This window comes from Bidens hawaiensis, unplaced genomic scaffold (assembly GCF_021521415.1).
Source record: "Bidens hawaiensis isolate Kalapana, Puna unplaced genomic scaffold, B.hawaiensis_p1.1 tig00016760_1, whole genome shotgun sequence".
In the NCBI taxonomy this organism is placed as follows: domain Eukaryota; kingdom Viridiplantae; phylum Streptophyta; class Magnoliopsida; order Asterales; family Asteraceae; genus Bidens; species Bidens hawaiensis.
This window is the reverse complement of record NW_027492543.1, coordinates 403450-422221: the sequence shown is the minus strand read 5'-3', so window position 1 is coordinate 422221 and position 18772 is coordinate 403450. Positions and strand designations below refer to the sequence as shown.

Here is an 18772-nt window from a genome sequence, read left to right as displayed (position 1 = left end):
ACATTTTGTTATTGGGACTTATCACTTTTTCAAACATTTTCACTAAATAGTTATAAGAAGCACGTTTACCGATAGAGATTCAACTTCAAGCTTTTTTAATACATGCTTAAATACATTTTTCTTTACTTTTCAACATTATAAATACTACTTATTCTCCATCACATTTCTACAAACCATCTTCTCACTTCTTTGTGTTTATTGAGTTCTTACACTACCAAATACCACTCAACTCATGGAACCCAAGTATATTATTTTCTGTTCATATTTTGTTTTGTTTTTCATGTTGCAACATAGTTTATACATTTTTAAACATTTATTGATAAACATCTATATTTCTTTACAGCTTGTCTGTACTTGGTAGCATCACCTACCTAAAGGATATGGATTTGTCTCGCCATGATTATACGGTCAAGGTTCGTGTCATCCGAATATGGAAACAACCCATGAACAACAATCCTCAACAGTGGTACTCCATTGAGATGATCGTTGTTGACGAGCAGGTATATGTTTATTCATTAATCATATTATCATTTAGTTTATTTAATAAAAAAACATCACACTTTTTCATTTTATTCTTATAGGGTACTACTATGCAAGCAAATCTTCTTCGTCGATGGTTTTCGAGATTTGAAAGTATTTTCAATGAATCAGGTTATACTTTATGACTTATCAAAATTTTTTCATTTACGCTTTTTGCTTAAAGAATATTCCCAGGTTTTTTTTCTCTATTTAGTAAATACCTCATTTAATCATTTTTTTGTAGGACTACCCTTTGAAAAGTAGTCTTTTTTTTTCTATTACTCATAGCATTGTAAATTGTTTTAATTTAAAATTGTAAATAGTTTGGATTTAGGAGAATATTTAAGTCACTTTATGCAACTTGAGATTTAAATTTTGATTCGATATATGTCATAATTCTGAAGTTAGGTTAATATAATGTGTCAATGAATATCAGTTTGAATGGTTATGGCTTATGCAACTTGAGATTTAAAAATAGTAACTCTAGGCTAATATATTATGTGAATGAATATTTAATTTGAATGGTTTAAATAGTGAATGAGTTGTAGTTATCACTTTAGACAATCAAATCTATTCGGTTTATATTCAATTTCAATGATATCAATAGTTTTATCTATTAAGACCCTACTTAAATAAGCTATATACTATGAACCTGCTTTTATTCTCTCTACATTCAAAGCGTGACACAATTTTTTGTTTTATTTGCTGCTCTATTTAATAAATAACATTTTATAACTATAATTGTATGAACCTGCCTTATAATTATAATATTCTTATTTAACCATTGTTATAGTAATTTCAAAGTAACACCACCTCACGTTATTAAACAATTTAAGTAAAGCTATTAACATTTATTTTTTAAATCTGTTTCTTTTAGACTGTTACTACATTGTCAAACCGAAAATTGGTTTAAACGAGTCGAAGTACAAGTACGTTGAAAACCAAAGCAAGCTAGGAATCTATTATGACACTGAAATCTACCGATGCAATCAATTCTCTGGTCCAACATATGGGTTTTCATTCACAAACTTTAAGGTTATGGTTGAACAAACTATTCCTGAAAATCAACCACTAGGTAATTACAAAACTCAACAATTTTATTCATTATAACTTTACAATATTTATTTGTTTATTATATGTTTTTAATGGTTATTTTTTAGATGTTATTGGATTTGTTGCTGATGTTGGGACCCCTAAGAAAATCAAAACACAAAGGGGGGATGATACAAAGAAACTGAATGTCGTTCTTCAAGATCTACAGTTTGTTTTTTAATATTATTTAATTTTAAATGTTAACTTTCAACAACTATTTTATAAACGTTTTCCTTAATTACATTCTTGAATGATGCAAAAAATTTACTTGTTGTTGTAGGGTTCTTATGCTGATATGATACTTGAGCATTGGGAAAAAAGAGAACAAGATGGTCTCATTGTTGTCATCCTACAGTTTGGTTCATTGAAGTACTTTGGAAAGTATGCTTTTGTCAACAACTGTTTCAGTGTTTCAAAGCTTTTCATCAACTCTGAAATTGATGAAATCACTTCCTTTCAAAACAGGTATTCTAACTTTAATACTAAAACAATAATTTTTAACATCTTGTTATTTACTTCTATTGACCAATTAATGTTTTTTTGAACAACCTTCTAGAGAAATCTGCTGCTTCTTCATGTTCCACTCAATCTTCTAAGCTCTCGGGAATGTTTTTATCTTTGTATGATGAATACGTTGTAAGATCTGAGTTCAACAACATAGCAGAACTAAATCTGTATCAGGTTATATACATTACTTTATTATAATAATTGCTATTTCTTTTAAGTGCTTATAACTTATAAATATATTTTTAGGTCAAATTTGTTGTAATCGTAGGAACAGTTCGGTTAATACCCAAATACTTGCCGTGGTATTATTTGGCCTATAAAACTTGTAACCGAAAGGTTACCAAACAAACTGTTGGCGCTTTGGTTGACGAGGAGGAGGTTTACAAGTGTAAAACCCAAAGTTGTAATAACGGTGTCATTCATGTTCTGCAAAGGTATTAACAAATTCATGAGTTATCTTCATTGTTTTGAAACCTGGCCCGGCCGGTAGGATCGGTTCGACAGGGACCTGGTCCCTATACCGGGCCGGGTCAGGGTATTTGAGTTGTTTTCTAAAAATCCTGTCGGGTTTTGCGGGTGGCGGTTGGCCGGGACCCGGTAAAATGCTTCTGTTTTATTTTTTAAATCAAAGATATATTTGAGCTGGGACCCGGTGACCCACCCGGCCGGGTCAGGCTATTTGAGCTGTTTTCTAAGTATTTAACCCTTTTTATTTATTTAATTTGCAATTTTTATATAAAGAAATTTTTTCTAACGATATTCTAAAAAAAATCTTATATAATTAATTCATGTAAATATATTTAAAGTTGTTTTAATTATATATATATATATATATATATATATTATTTATTTATTACGTCTTTCGGGTCAACATCCGGGGCTGACCTCTCGGTTCTGTCCGACCTCTGACCCGGTAATGTGTCCGGGTTCATGAGTTATCTTCAGTGTTTTGAAACCCGGCCCGGTCGGTCCGATCGGGACCCGGTGTCACACCCGGCCCTGAGCGGCGGAAACAGCCGGGCGCGCGCGAGTGGGAATTGATAATTAAGCACGGGCCATTGCAAACATTCAAAGTAAGATTTTCATTGCGCATGAAATGTTTAATACAAATACATTACATTGTTTAAAAATTACATAAAAACATCCAAGTATAAAAACTGTTGAAGATTTCCACGCCATATCCCCTTGCGCGGCGGGAACAACCACGCGCATCGAAGGGATAGAGCTAAAATCTTCCAAAAAGCTAGTTTTAGATGTTCAGCGTGAGGTGCTCTAAGTGTGACTCCAAGCGCTACCTAGTTATCTCCTGAAAGACACGTAAAACATTTGAATCAGTATAAACTGAGTGAGTTCACAAGTTTTAGTAACTTGATAAATCGTATTGCATCATAATCTTGATAAAAATCATTCTGAAACATAATTCTGATAGCATCATTAAAACACATGCTTGGTAAAACATAGTTCTATCAACACATTCTGATAAAATCGTTCCGCGGGTTACGCGCGAACATTTCTGGGAACTGTGCTCGTCTGTGTAAATGGCGCTGCCACTACGAGCGAAACAAGTAATACTGTCCCGCGGGTTACGCGCGGACACTTCTGAAAAATCGTGCTCGTCTGTGTAAGTGGCGCTGCCACTACGAGCGAATAATACCGTCCCGCGGGTTACGCGCAGACGTTGTGCCGGAAAACAAGGCGCTCGTCTGCGTAAGAGGAGCGACCTCTACGAGCGGGCTCAAACCCATAGTACTGCCCCATGACCATACTAGACACTCGTCTGTGTTAGAGGTGCGACCCCTACGAGTGGGCGGATCAAACCAGCAGTCCCTACCCTTAGAGTTCCAATGGTAAAGTGATCACTTACTCGAATTCTGGCGCACATACATCGTAAACCATAGATAACCGTTTGCATTGCTCATCATGAAACATAATTTAAGCACAATCGTTTGCATAACTTGTAAGTATAACATGATAAATCGTAATTTAAGTACGTGTCCCTCGCCCCGAAAACAGTTTAAAAACAGTGAAAATAGTGAAAATAGGGGCTGTGAGACTCACCTGTGGTTCTTGTTAAGGGATTAATCGAGATTCGGGTTTTCTTGGTGTTGGCCTTTGAATTGAAGGTCTAGAATACGATTAAGAAGTATATATATTAAGATCAAGAAATAGGAGAATATAAGGGTTGGAAGGTAGATCTCAAGGTTATATTCTCGGCTTACCTAGTAACAGGATCGGATGCTTGGGAGATGATTAGTGCAAGTTTGCAGTTCTTAAGAGAGAAGTTCGAAGTGTGTTTTGGTGATAACTTAGGTTACATATTTATAGTCAAACTCAAGGGAACACAATCCCTTGCTTTAGGGGATTGTAATCTTTTCATATCTAGGTGTAATGATGATAAAGTATGGAAATTATTATTATTTATTTAAAAGTGGAGTAGTGGATAAAAGATTTTGATTTGATTTGGTCAGGACATGCAGGTCTGGGGTTGGTGAGAATAGGGTGGCTGACAGTTGACTTTTCATGTTACAGTGTGCTTTTTCAGGTACTTTTGTCAGTGTACAGTAAAAAGTGGAAAATCTCTGAAACACGCTACTGTTTTCTTTTGGGCGGGAGTAATCTCCTTACGTCTGGAGAATAGACTGAGTGTTCTGTGCGTATCACTTTATGCGCATAGCTTTCTGCGTGAAGGACATTTCTTTGCTGCGGGTAGGCACGTAACCTTCTCGCAGTTAGGGACATTGAGTTTCATTTGTAGATTCTCCAGGTGGTCTTGGTATTTCAACATAGTGATCAGTTATGTTGAAGTCAATTCCATCTTGGAGCTTCAGACAAACTAGCTCTCAATGTTCCCGCCATGCGGGGAGGTTAGTTCCCCTTCCGCACGCGCATAGACGATTTGGGATGCACCCGCCTTAGCATCATGCGAGACGGTCAGCCCATTAGACAACATTAAGTTATAGAAACATAAAACCAATACACTCGCGCATGGCGCATATAACATATGCCCACGCAGGTTCTTAACATGGTGCGCTCGCGCAGGGTGCACATAACAAATACCCGCGCCGATTCTAACATAGCGCGCTCGCGCAGGGCGCACATAACAAATGCACGCGCTGATTCTAACATAGCGCGCTCGCGCAGGGCGCACATAACAAATGCACGCGCTGATTCTAGTATGGCGCGCTCGCGCAGGGCGCACATAACAAATGCACGCGCTGATTCTAACATAGCGCGCTCGCGCAGGGCGCACATAACAAATGCACGTGCTGATTCTAGTATGGCGCGCTCGCGCAGGGCGCACATAACAAATGCACGCGCCGATTCTAACATAGCGCGCTCGCGCAGGGCGCACATAACATAATTACCTAATATTTAGGTTGATTACTTGGTTTAAGGGATTGGGAATTTACCGGGTGTCACATTCTCCCCCTGTTAAGAGAATTTCGTCCCGAAATTTAGGAGACGTTGCTGGCAGAAGCCATGCTCTGAAAGAGGTGTGGGTATTTCTTGCGCATCTGGTCTTCTCTTTCCCAAGTGAATTCAGGCCCACGCCTCGAGTTCCATTGAACCTTTACTAACTTGATTCTGCTTCTGCGTAACTTTTGTTCTTTCCAATCGGTTACTGCTATAGGTTCTTCTACGAAGTGCAGCTGTTTGTCGATGTGAATCTCTTCCAACGGCAAAATCAACGTTTCGTCAGATAAACACTTTTTGAGGTTGGACACATGAAACGTATCATGAACTCCACTGAGTTCGGCGGGTAAACGGAGTTTATAAGCAACCGGACCGATCCTTTCCAGGATCTCAAATGGTCCAATGTAGCGCGGATTCAACTTTCCTCGCTTGCCGAAACGGGGGACTCCTTTCCATGGAGAGACTTTCAAAAGTACTCTATCCCCTACCTGAAACTCCAATGGTTTCCTTCGCACATCTGCGTAGCTCTTCTGTCTGTCGCGCGCTGTCTTAAGGCGATCCCGTATCTGAAAAATCTTGTCTGTTGTTTCTTGGATCAATTCTGGACCAGTCATTTGCTTGTCACCCACTTCAGCCCAGCACAGTGGGGATCTACACTTGCGCCCATACAAAGCTTCGAATGGCGCAGCCTTGATGCTTGTGTGATAGCTGTTGTTGTAAGAAAATTCAACCAATGGGAGATGAGTATCCCAGCTACCTCCGAAATCGATTGCGCACGCGCGTAGCATATCTTCCAATGTCTGGATTGTTCGCTCGCTTTGCCCATCCGTTTGAGGATGATATGCCGTACTCATGTCAAGACGAGTACCTAAAGCCCCTTGTAACGATCTCCAAAATCTTGAGGTGAACCGACTATCTCTATCAGAAATGATGGACACTGGGACTCCATGTTTTGAAACTACTTCTCGAATATATAATCGGGCTAACTTTTCCATCTTATCGGTTTCCTTGATCGGCAGGAAGTGCGCTGACTTAGTTAGCCGATCCACAATAACCCAGATCGTGTCGTAACCCCCAGGTGTCCTTGGCAGTTTGGTGATGAAGTCCATAGAGATTTGTTCCCACTTCCACATGGGAATTTCTGGCTGTTGAAGCAACCCCGACGGCTTCTGGTATTCAGCCTTTACCTTCGAACACGTCAGGCACTTACTGACATACGTCGCGATGGCGCCTTTAAGATTGGGCCACCAATACAGCGCTTTAACATCTTGGTACATCTTGTCTGCGCCAGGATGTACGGAATACCGCGTCTTGTGAGCTTCGTTTAATACTTGCTCGCGCAATCCTCCCTTGAGAGGGACCCATATGCGGTTAGCGAAATATAGATTGCCGTTCTCTTTAAGTTCCAAACTCTTAATCATACCCCCAAGGCATTCGTTTTTAACAAACTCTGGTTTCAAGGCTTCTTGCTGAGCGTTTCGGATGCTGGTAAAGAGATCTGCGCGAATGGTCAGCCTCAGAGCCTTGACTCGTAGTGTTTTTATTCGCTCCTTCCTGCTTAGCGCGTCTGCCACCACATTCGCCTTTCCAGGGTGATACTTTATTTCACAATCATAATCGTTCAACAGTTCAACCCATCTTCGTTGCCTCATGTTTAAATCCTTTTGATCAAATATATGTTGAAGGCTCTTGTGATCCGTAAAAATTATACACTTTGTACCATAGAGGTAATGGCGCCAAATCTTTAGCGCGAAGACAACCGCTCCAAGTTCCAGATCATGCGTTGTGTAGTTCTTTTCATTGGTCTTGAGTTGGCGCGAGGCATACGCTATGACTTTGTCTCGCTGCATAAGGACACATCCAAGTCCCTGATGTGAAGCGTCGCAGTAAACGACGATGTCATCCGTCCCCTCGGGCAGAGACAAAATTGGCGCACTACATAACTTCTGTTTCAACATTTGAAATGCTGTTTCCTGATTTTCGCCCCAAACAAACTTCTTGTCTTTCTGAGTTAGCGCGGTCAGTGGTAGAGCTATCTTGGAGAAGTTCTCAATGAAGCGTCGATAGTAGCCAGCTAGTCCTAGGAATTGCCTCACCTCAGTTGGGGTTTTTGGCGCTTCCCAGTTTTCGATGGCCTTGACTTTGGAAGGATCAACGTGTATTCCTTTCTCGTTTACAACGTGACCGAGAAAGTGAACTTCTCTAAGCCAAAACTCACATTTGGAAAACTTCGCATACAACTTTTCTTTCCGCAACAATTCCAAAATCAATCTCAGGTGTTGCTCATGCTCGGCCTTGGTCCGAGAGTAAATCAGAATATCATCTATAAACACAATCACAAACTTGTCCAAGTATGGTTTGCACACGCGGTTCATCAGATCCATGAATACAGCCGGCGCATTAGTTAGCCCGAAGGGCATCACTAAGAACTCATAATGGCCGTATCTAGTTCGGAAGGCTGTTTTCGGCACATCTTCCTCATGGACCCTAAGTTGGTGGTATCCTAACCGTAGATCTATCTTTGAATAATAACTGGATCCCTGCAACTGGTCAAATAAGTCGTCAATCCTCGGTAAAGGGTACCGATTCTTGACTGTCAGCTTGTTCAGTTCCCTGTAGTCAATACACATCCGGAAGGAACCATCCTTCTTCTTAACAAACAGTACTGGAGCTCCCCAAGGTGAAAAGCTTGGGCGTATGAAACCCTTATCCAATAGTTCCTGTAACTGATTGGATAGCTCTTGCATCTCAGATGGAGCTAATCGATAAGGCGCTCGAGCTACTGGCGCAGCTCCTGGGACTAAATCAATACGAAATTCTACTTGTCGCGGCTGCGGCAATCCGGGCAAATCTTCAGGAAAAACTTCTGGAAATTCGCGCACTACTGGTAAGTCTTCAATTCTTCGCTCATCTCCTTTCTTCTCTACTACATGCGCCAGGAAGGCGTAGCACCCTTTCCTTAGGCACTTGCGCGCTTTTAGGCACGAAATTAGTTTTGTCGCAACTCCCCTTCTTTCCCCTTGAATTACCAAGGTTTCTTCGTTCAACAGTGGGATCCGAACCTGCTTCTCATGGCAAATAACTTCCGCGCGGTTCTCGACTAACCAATCCATACCTACCACGATGTCAAAACTTCCCAAGTCTATTGGCAACAAGTTAATATTGAACCCGTGACCTCCCATGACTATTACACATTGTTCGGTTCTTTCGCTTGCGCATAACTGCCTACCATTGGCTAGTTCTATGGTATAAGGTGTGTCTAGCCTACTGGTTGCTAGGCCTAGGGAGTCAGTTACCACATTCGGCTCTTCTTTAGCTTCACCCGCGCCGATCACAAAAGCTCTCCCGCGAGCTTGGTTTCCCCTTTGCGGGCAATCCCGACTGAAATGCCCTGGCTTTCCGCATGCGTAGCAGTTGTCACTGGCTCCAGCTTCTTTAGCACGGCAATTCACCGTCTTGTGCCCTGGCCTGTTACATTTGGCGCACGTGACGCTCGCGCATTCACCCTCGTGGTGAAACTTGCATTTGTTGCACCATGGGTAAGGCCCGCTGTATCCTTTCCTAGATGGCTCCGCGGCTTGGATCGCGTAAACCCTTGCGCTTTCCTGCTTCTTGAACGGTGGCTGCTTGGAGTCGGACCCTCGGTGGTGAGAGTTCCATTTCCTCTTGGAGTCAGAGGTTCGCTGCTCGTTTCCGCGCGTAGTCAACATACCCGCACGGACCGTATCCCTTGTAAGGGTGATGGCCCGCGCTACCCGCCTCATCGAAGGTTGGAGGCGCTGCGGCGTTGAGCGAAACCCTAACAACAGGAGGTAACCCAAAAATATACCTCTCGATCTTCTTTTCCTCCGTGTTTGCCATGTCTGGTACCAACTGGCAAAGCTCGTTGAACCGGTTGTTGTAGGCGTCGATATCCGTTCCTACCATGGTGTGGTTCCAGAATTCCTGCTGCAGACTCTGAATTTCTGCGCGAGAGCAGAACTTTCTCATCATCATTTCCTTCAGTTCTTCCCAGGTCTTGTGAAGAGCAACTTCTCGCCCCAAAGTCTTCACTTGAAGTTTCCACCAAGACGAAGCTGCTTCTTGGAACATGCATGTCGCGTAAAGAACCTTCTGGTTCTCACTACATCTGCTAATGGAGAGAACTGTCTCCATCTTGTCAATCCAGTTGTAGAGCCCAATGGCCCCTTCGGTACCCTTGAATGGCCAAGGCCTACAGGCCATAAATGTCTTATAGGAGCACCCTTTGTCCAAGGCTCCTGAATCGGGTTCTGGGGTCTCGTTCTGACGACCCTGACTTGATTCGGCCTTGCTGGCCTCATGTGTCGCAATCGCCTGCGCGATTATTTCCGCGAGTTCCTCGGGTGTCATGGTAATTCCCTTGGCTCTGGTTGGAGGCATTCTCGCTTTAAAAGAGAATGAAAATATATTAAACTTAGCGCATGTACTCTGAGCACATAATGTTCTTTATCTTTATTCACTAGACACTGTGTGACCCGTGTTCCTAAGTGTGTGTATAGTTTCTTTTGAAAATATTTTCTTTGAAAAAAAAATATTTCATGCGATTCCCCAACGGTTATAGTCTAGGTTAAAACTTCTTTTCCTAGTTCGCTATAACCAGTGCTCTGATACCAATCTGTCACACCCGGCCCTGAGCGGCGGAAACAGCCGGGCGCGCGCGAGTGGGAATTGATAATTAAGCACGGGCCATTGCAAACATTCAAAGTAAGATTTTCATTGCGCATGAAATGTTTAATACAAATACATTACATTGTTTAAAAATTACATAAAAACATCCAAGTATAAAAACTGTTGAAGATTTCCACGCCATATCCCCTTGCGCGGCGGGAACAACCACGCGCATCGAAGGGATAGAGCTAAAATCTTCCAAAAAGCTAGTTTTAGATGTTCAGCGTGAGGTGCTCTAAGTGTGACTCCAAGCGCTACCTAGTTATCTCCTGAAAGACACGTAAAACATTTGAATCAGTATAAACTGAGTGAGTTCACAAGTTTTAGTAACTTGATAAATCGTATTGCATCATAATCTTGATAAAAATCATTCTGAAACATAATTCTGATAGCATCATTAAAACACATGCTTGGTAAAACATAGTTCTATCAACACATTCTGATAAAATCGTTCCGCGGGTTACGCGCGAACATTTCTGGGAACTGTGCTCGTCTGTGTAAGTGGCGCTGCCACTACGAGCGAAACAAGTAATACTGTCCCGCGGGTTACGCGCGGACACTTCTGAAAAATCGTGCTCGTCTGTGTAAGTGGCGCTGCCACTACGAGCGAATAATACCGTCCCGCGGGTTACGCGCAGACGTTGTGCCGGAAAACAAGGCGCTCGTCTGCGTAAGAGGAGCGACCTCTACGAGCGGGCTCAAACCCATAGTACTGCCCCATGACCATACTAGGCACTCGTCTGTGTAAGAGGTGCGACCCCTACGAGTGGGCGGATCAAACCAGCAGTCCCTACCCTTAGAGTTCCAATGGTAAAGTGATCACTTACTCGAATTCTGGCGCACATACATCGTAAACCATAGATAACCGTTTGCATTGCTCATCATGAAACATAATTTAAGCACAATCGTTTGCATAACTTGTAAGTATAACATGATAAATCGTAATTTAAGTACGTGTCCCTCGCCCCGAAAACAGTTTAAAAACAGTGAAAATAGTGAAAATAGGGGCTGTGAGACTCACCTGTGGTTCTTGTTAAGGGATTAATCGAGATTCGGGTTTTCTTGGTGTTGGCCTTTGAATTGAAGGCCTAGAATACGATTAAGAAGTATATATATTAAGATCAAGAAATAGGAGAATATAAGGGTTGGAAGGTAGATCTCAAGGTTATATTCTCGGCTTACCTAGTAACAGGATCGGATGCTTGGGAGATGATTAGTGCAAGTTTGCAGTTCTTAAGAGAGAAGTTCGAAGTGTGTTTTGGTGATAACTTAGGTTACATATTTATAGTCAAACTCAAGGGAACACAATCCCTTGCTTTAGGGGATTGTAATCTTTTCATATCTAGGTGTAATGATGATAAAGTATGGAAATTATTATTATTTATTTAAAAGTGGAGTAGTGGATAAAAGATTTTGATTTGATTTGGTCAGGACATGCAGGTCTGGGGTTGGTGAGAATAGGGTGGCTGACAGTTGACTTTTCATGTTACAGTGTGCTTTTTCAGGTACTTTTGTCAGTGTACAGTAAAAAGTGGAAAATCTCTGAAACACGCTACTGTTTTCTTTTGGGCGGGAGTAATCTCCTTACGTCTGGAGAATAGACTGAGTGTTCTGTGCGTATCACTTTATGCGCATAGCTTTCTGCGTGAAGGACATTTCTTTGCTGCGGGTAGGCACGTAACCTTCTCGCAGTTAGGGACATTGAGTTTCATTTGTAGATTCTCCAGGTGGTCTTGGTATTTCAACATAGTGATCAGTTATGTTGAAGTCAATTCCATCTTGGAGCTTCAGACAAACTAGCTCTCAATGTTCCCGCCATGCGGGGAGGTTAGTTCCCCTTCCGCACGCGCATAGACGATTTGGGATGCACCCGCCTTAGCATCATGCGAGACGGTCAGCCCATTAGACAACATTAAGTTATAGAAACATAAAACCAATACACTCGCGCATGGCGCATATAACATATGCCCACGCAGGTTCTTAACATGGTGCGCTCGCGCAGGGTGCACATAACAAATACCCGCGCCGATTCTAACATAGCGCGCTCGCGCAGGGCGCACATAACAAATGCACGCGCTGATTCTAACATAGCGCGCTCGCGCAGGGCGCACATAACAAATACACGCGCTGATTCTAGTATGGCGCGCTCGCGCAGGGCGCACATAACAAATGCACGCGCTGATTCTAACATAGCGCGCTCGCGCAGGGCGCACATAACAAATGCACGCGCTGATTCTAGTATGGCGCGCTCGCGCAGGGCGCACATAACAAATGCACGCGCCGATTCTAACATAGCGCGCTCGCGCAGGGCGCACATAACATAATTACCTAATATTTAGGTTGATTAATTGGTTTAAGGGATTGGGAATTTACCGGGTGTCACACCCGGTCCCTATACCGGACCGGGTCAGGGTATTCGAGCTATTTTCTAAAAACCCTGCAGGATTTTGCGGGTGGCGGTCAGCCGAAAATGCTTGTCATTTTTAAAACAAAGATATATTTGAGGTCATGAGGTGGGACCCGGTGACCCAGCCGGGTCAGGGTGTTTGAGCTGTTTACTTATTATTTAACCTTTTTGATTTATTTAATTTTCAATATTTATAAAAAAAAAATTTCTAACGATATTCTAAAAAAAGTCTTATATAATTTGTTCATGTATATATATTTAAAGTTGGTTAATTTCATTTACAAATTGAATTTTTGAAATTGATTTGTTGACCCGGAATTATTATGTCTTCCGGGTCAACATCGATGCCCGGTCCGGGTCTGAAAACACCGGTTATCTTAATTACATTATTTATTTCATATTGTTTATATTTGCTTACCGACTTAACTACAATATACTATTTAGGTTCAGAGTTCCATTAGCCGTTCAAGACTCGACCGGAACTGTTTCTTTGATATTATTTAACCGTGATGCTTGCAAGCTACTCAACTCAACTGCCTTGGCTCTTATTGACAAATATGTAATTCTAAGATCCGCATATTACACATAAACTATAATAAAAGCTTTTTTTAAATTTTGTCGTCATTTAAATCTTTCTATATATTACATATATTACAGGGGGTTGATACGGATGACTCTCCCACTGAATTTGATGTCCTTTTGGGAAAAAAATATGCTTTTAAGATTGACATCTCACAATAAAACTTAGATAACGGTTCCTCCGTTTTTGCTATTACTAAATTGACTGATGATGTGGATGTCATTACTGAACTCGAAAAGAAGGCAAACAATGTTGAGGTGGTACTGCTATTTTTTGGCTCATGAACTTTTATGTTTTAATCATAATCATTTTTAATAATCAAGATTTTTATTAATATGTAGGTGGACAACTCTACTCCCATTGGCAATGAAGTCAATGATATCCAGTCTCAAGGAACTGTTGAGTTGAAGATATGCCTTGTGTGAACTTTTAATTTTTTTCATTACTTATATTTGTGATAGTAAATATTTAAATTACAATGTAGGATGTTCAATCTCAAGATCTTACTGTGAGAATCCTTGCTGTTGACTCAACACAAACCGGCAGCTCAAAGGTATTTCACATGAAATACAATTTTTTTTCAGCTATTAATGTTTAAGTAATTCTATGTTGATTACATATTGTGAAACATTTGGTTTATATATATGTTTAGGCTGTAGCTAAGTACATGGCTGAAAATGGCACTCCTTTGGCAAAAACAATGAATGAAAAACGCATTGAAAAATTGCATGCCGTTGAAGCTGTAAAATTTAAGGGGAAGTCAAAACATCCAAAATTTAAGAAAAACTTGGTTGTTTTGATCTTGAGGATGCTGGCCAATTATCTACCACCAAGCCGCCTTCTGATGGCAAGCCAACTCTTCTTACTCCCAAGATTGAAAAATGATGTCTTCAAAATCTTAAGTTCTATGTTTAATTTTGATATTTTCGTTAAATGTCTTCGCAATTAGTTTCATGGTTTAAGAACTTCAAAATCATTTTGTTAGATTGAGTCCAAGCTTTGTGTTGGGAAATTTCAATTTCCTTTTGTTAGGGTAACTTTTGTAACATTTGCTCTAAACTACTATAATCTTTTGGCCATGTGATGTTTATTTTGTTTGTAGTTGGATGTTGAATTTCTTATTGGTCTTATGTTTATTTTTAACAAACTTTTTACAAAAAATTAATCTTTATTTTATTATGAATTTTTTGCTATTGTAATACTTCTCTATAAATTCCAAGGCTTTTGTCTTAAAGTTTTGTATATTAAAATTTTCTCAGATACAAACTTTAGAAATATATATACAAAGCTTGTGCGAAAGAGAAGGAAATTATATTTTGATGCCAAAAGATCAAAAGTACTCAATTCCGATTGCTACGCCAAAAGTCATATTCTCAATACTATTTAATATGTGTCATTTAATATATACATTTCACATTTATAATACACTACAAAACTTATATTATGCAAATTCAAAACACTTTTAATTACTTACTATTTACTTTTACTTTTTATGTTAGGTTTACACAACATACAACAAACTTTAAACCCATTAATACATTGTGAAGGTTTTGGTTTTAGGCCGGCAATGCTTATTCATTATACATCAAATCTATTTGAACATACCAATATTTGTTCTGTAAACGTACAGACTAGAAGTCCATTATCTAACATTACAAATGGTATAAGTTTACTTTGTGTGTGTGTATATATTATAATTTTTTTGTTTTTATTATAATAACTTGTATGTTTTAAGTTTGTATAGATTCAAAAGAAAATAGACTAACTAGAAATGAAAAGATGGATAAAAAAAGATCCGACAACGTTAGAGGTGAGATATTTCTAATTATGTTTTTTCATATTAAAAGAACATTTGCTGAATTTCAAGTTAAATTCAAACATTTTTTAATAAATTTACATTTTTTAATAATATGATTTTTTTTATAATAGCTTTGCATAACATGGAAATCAGCTCAAAGAAATTAACAACTAATGGAAGTCCGGATTTTTCGAATGAAGTTGTTAGTCCTTATAAATCAACTCCATATCATCACAACAGTATGACTTCTTTACAAACACATGCTACCCTTCTGCTATCACACATTACAAATGGTATAACATAATAAACCTTACATGTTTTTTTTAAAACCGATTAAATTACTTTAATACTTATTTCCAAACTTTATGTTTTGCAGCTTCAATTAGCAATGATGATCATACTACCCCAAATTATGTCGATGCATCAGAAAACAAATTACGGATAGAAAAAAGCAAAAATTTCAACGTGCTCCTTTAACATTTAACTCTTCAACGGCAGTAAAAGCTCTCCAACTATCACAAACTATACAAGGTAATATATATATATATATATATATATATTTGAAATTAAACTTTTATCATCAAATTCTATAATATTAAAGGTTTATTTATGTATATATAGATTTTACGTATTAGTTCCTTTTGTAGGTGTATGTGTATGTGTGTCCGATAACAATAATCAAACATCTTCATCAAATAATTCACAATTGAAGGGTAAATCCAAGTCAAACAAGAAAAATATATCAAAAGAAACTTCGTTAGATTTAATAGAAGAAGATCAAGATAGACAACTTATTGAAGACGTTTTCTCTAGTAAATCAAATGGTACTATTCAATTTCACAAATTTATTTTTTTTATTATAGAATTAAGCTTCACAATAGTGCAGTAGAATAAGATGGTTATAAAACTTACAAAAGACCATTAACAGATTACTTGGATCATGGTGATCAAAGTCATGTATGCGACAAATTTCATGCAAAATTGTGGAAGGATGAAGCACTAAGAGGAAATAAAAGACTCTCCAAATCAAGCTTTTCTCAATGTTGTGGTTATGGCAAAGTTAAACTTCCAGATTTGAAGGAGCCGCCAGATGATTATAAAAGTCTTTTTATTTGTTCTAATTCAAAAAGAAAACATTTTATGAAAAACATTCGCCGTTACAATTCAATGTTTTCATTTACTTTGATGGGTGGTAAAGTTGATTCATCCATTAACAGAGGTAATACTCCCTTTGTATTTAGACTTAGTGGTGAAAATTACCAAGCTATTGGAAGTCTGCTACCAACGAATGGACCAAAGCCTAAATTCTCTCAGTTGTATATATATGACACTGAAAACGAGGTTTCAAACAGACATAATGCTTTAAGGTAATTTAGCTTAATGATTACTAATTAACCTAATTAATTATTTTTTATTTTTTAGTCATTACTTACTTGCTATTTTACATATTCTAATCAGTGAATCAACAATGCCTCCGCATCAAGTTTAGACATAATAGATATTGAGATTATACAAGATTTGAAGCTCATGCTAGATTCACATAATGAGTTGGTTAAATCTTATAGAATGGCACAAGATTGTTTTAAAACAAATCCTAACGCGGATCTAAGGATACGCCTTATTGCAAAAAGGCAACAAGATGGAAGGACATATAACTTACCTACCGCTTCCGAAGTTGCAGCTTTAATAGTTGGAGACATTGAAAAGTCATTGGAACCTAGAGATATTATTGTCAAGACTAAATCAGGTACAATTCAATTGATAAGTGAACTACATCCTTTGTATTCACCGCTTCAATATCCGCTACTTTATTCGTACGGTGATGATGGTTATAGAATAGACATCCTTCATCAAGATGTTTCTACTTCAAACAACTCTAAAAGACATACATGCACAATGAGGGAGTCTTTTGCTTACAGATGCCAAGACAGAGTTAATGTTTTTTCTTTGCCTCTAAATGCGAGGAGGCTTTTTCAACAATTGTTGGTAGATGAGCATACTATGATCAAAAGCGAAAGACTCTTTTACATACGTAACCAACCAAAGAAACTAAGATGTGAGACTTACGAGAATCTACGGTCTGTTAAAAACCAAGGAAACAATGATGTTTCGAAAATCGCTCAGCGCGTTATATTACCTTCCTCTTTTACTGGTAGTTCACGGTACATGCTGCAAAACTGTTTGGATGCCATATCGCTTTGTAAGTGGTATGGATATCCAGATTTTTTCATAACAATCACATGTAACCCAAAGTGGCCAGAAGTTAAGAGGTTTCTTGAAGGCATGACGCTCAAGGCAGAAGACAGGCCTGATATTTTATGTAGAATATTTAAAATAAAGTTGGATGCCGTAATTAAGGACTTGAAGGATAATGCAATACTCGGAAAAGTTTAAGGAGGTATGTTAATCATCCTTCTATTATTCACCGGTTTTTACATGTTTATTCATACCGAAGTATATATTAAAACTACTTTTATTTTGTATTTATGGTTAATTCTATTTAGTTTTACTTATAAATATATGTAAAGTGATAAACATTTTCACATAAAACACATATACATATACAACATCAAAATTAGCACATTAAGGGTTCCATACATATGCAATACAGTATGTTACTATTATTATTATATAACGTGCAGAGTTAGGTTATATCCATATCTTTTTAACCTGAAATTTTGTACCTAAAAGGTTGAAGCATGTATTATACTTAGAGATGAAATCAGTGCTTTACTTTCATTTAAATTTTAGCAAATATAATCTATTTATTCACGATTTTTAATAGTTTTCACAACATTTTTTTAACAACTTTCTGTCTTTTTGTTATTTTATTTCCATTTTTTTAGTTGAATATACGGTGGAGTTTCAAAAGCGTGGGTTGCCTCATGCTCATCTGTGCTTGTTTATGCATGCCGATCACAAGCTTCCAACGGTCGACCATATTGATCCATTCATTTCTGCTGAATTACCGGACAAAGTTGAAGATCCAGAGTTGTATTATCTTGTAAAGGAGTTCATGATTCATGGTCCTTGTGGCATTGAAAATATGAACTGTCCATGCATGATTGATGGAAAGTGTTCTAAAAAATTTCCGACGAAATTCCGTGAATTTACATCCATAGATGGTGAAGGTTACCCTGTATATAGAAGGCGTAACGACGGGCGTTTTGTTGACAAGTCAAATGTCATGTTAGATAACAAATGATTTGTTCCATATAACAAAAAACTTTTAAAAAGATATCAAGTGCACATCAATGTGGAGTGGTACAATCAGGCTAGTTCAATCAAATATTTGTTCAAATATATAAACAAAGGCCATGATAGGGCCTCTATTTGTTTTGTACCAAGCAATCAACAACATGACCATCAAGAAGCCGTAGATGAAATAAAAGATTACTATAGTTGTAGATACATATCTGCATGTGAAGCATCATGGCGGATTTTCTCTTATGACATTCATTATAGGAATCCCTCAATTATTAGGCTTCCTTTTCATCTTCCAGGACAACAACAAGTTATATATGAAGACTTAGATGATATAGACGATATCTTAGATAAACCTTCAGTGGCTACTTCCATGTTTTTAGAATGGATGAACTCCAATAAAACTTACCCAGAGGCACGCAAACTAAGTTATATTGAGTTTCCTACAAAGTTTGTTTGGAAGGTCGATAAACGCATGTGGGAAAAAATAAAAAAAGAGTTTTCAATTGGTAGAATTCATTCTGTTTCTCCCTCTCTTGACGAAGCGTATTATTTACGAATT

The 18772-nt window shown here is 38.6% G+C and overlaps 1 pseudogene; it reads left to right on the top strand.

The window, feature by feature from the left end:
* The first annotated feature begins 232 nt into the window (after nt 1-232).
* LOC143552085 (uncharacterized) lies at nt 233-18211 on the top strand (annotated as a pseudogene).
* The last annotated feature ends 561 nt before the right edge of the window (nt 18212-18772 follow it).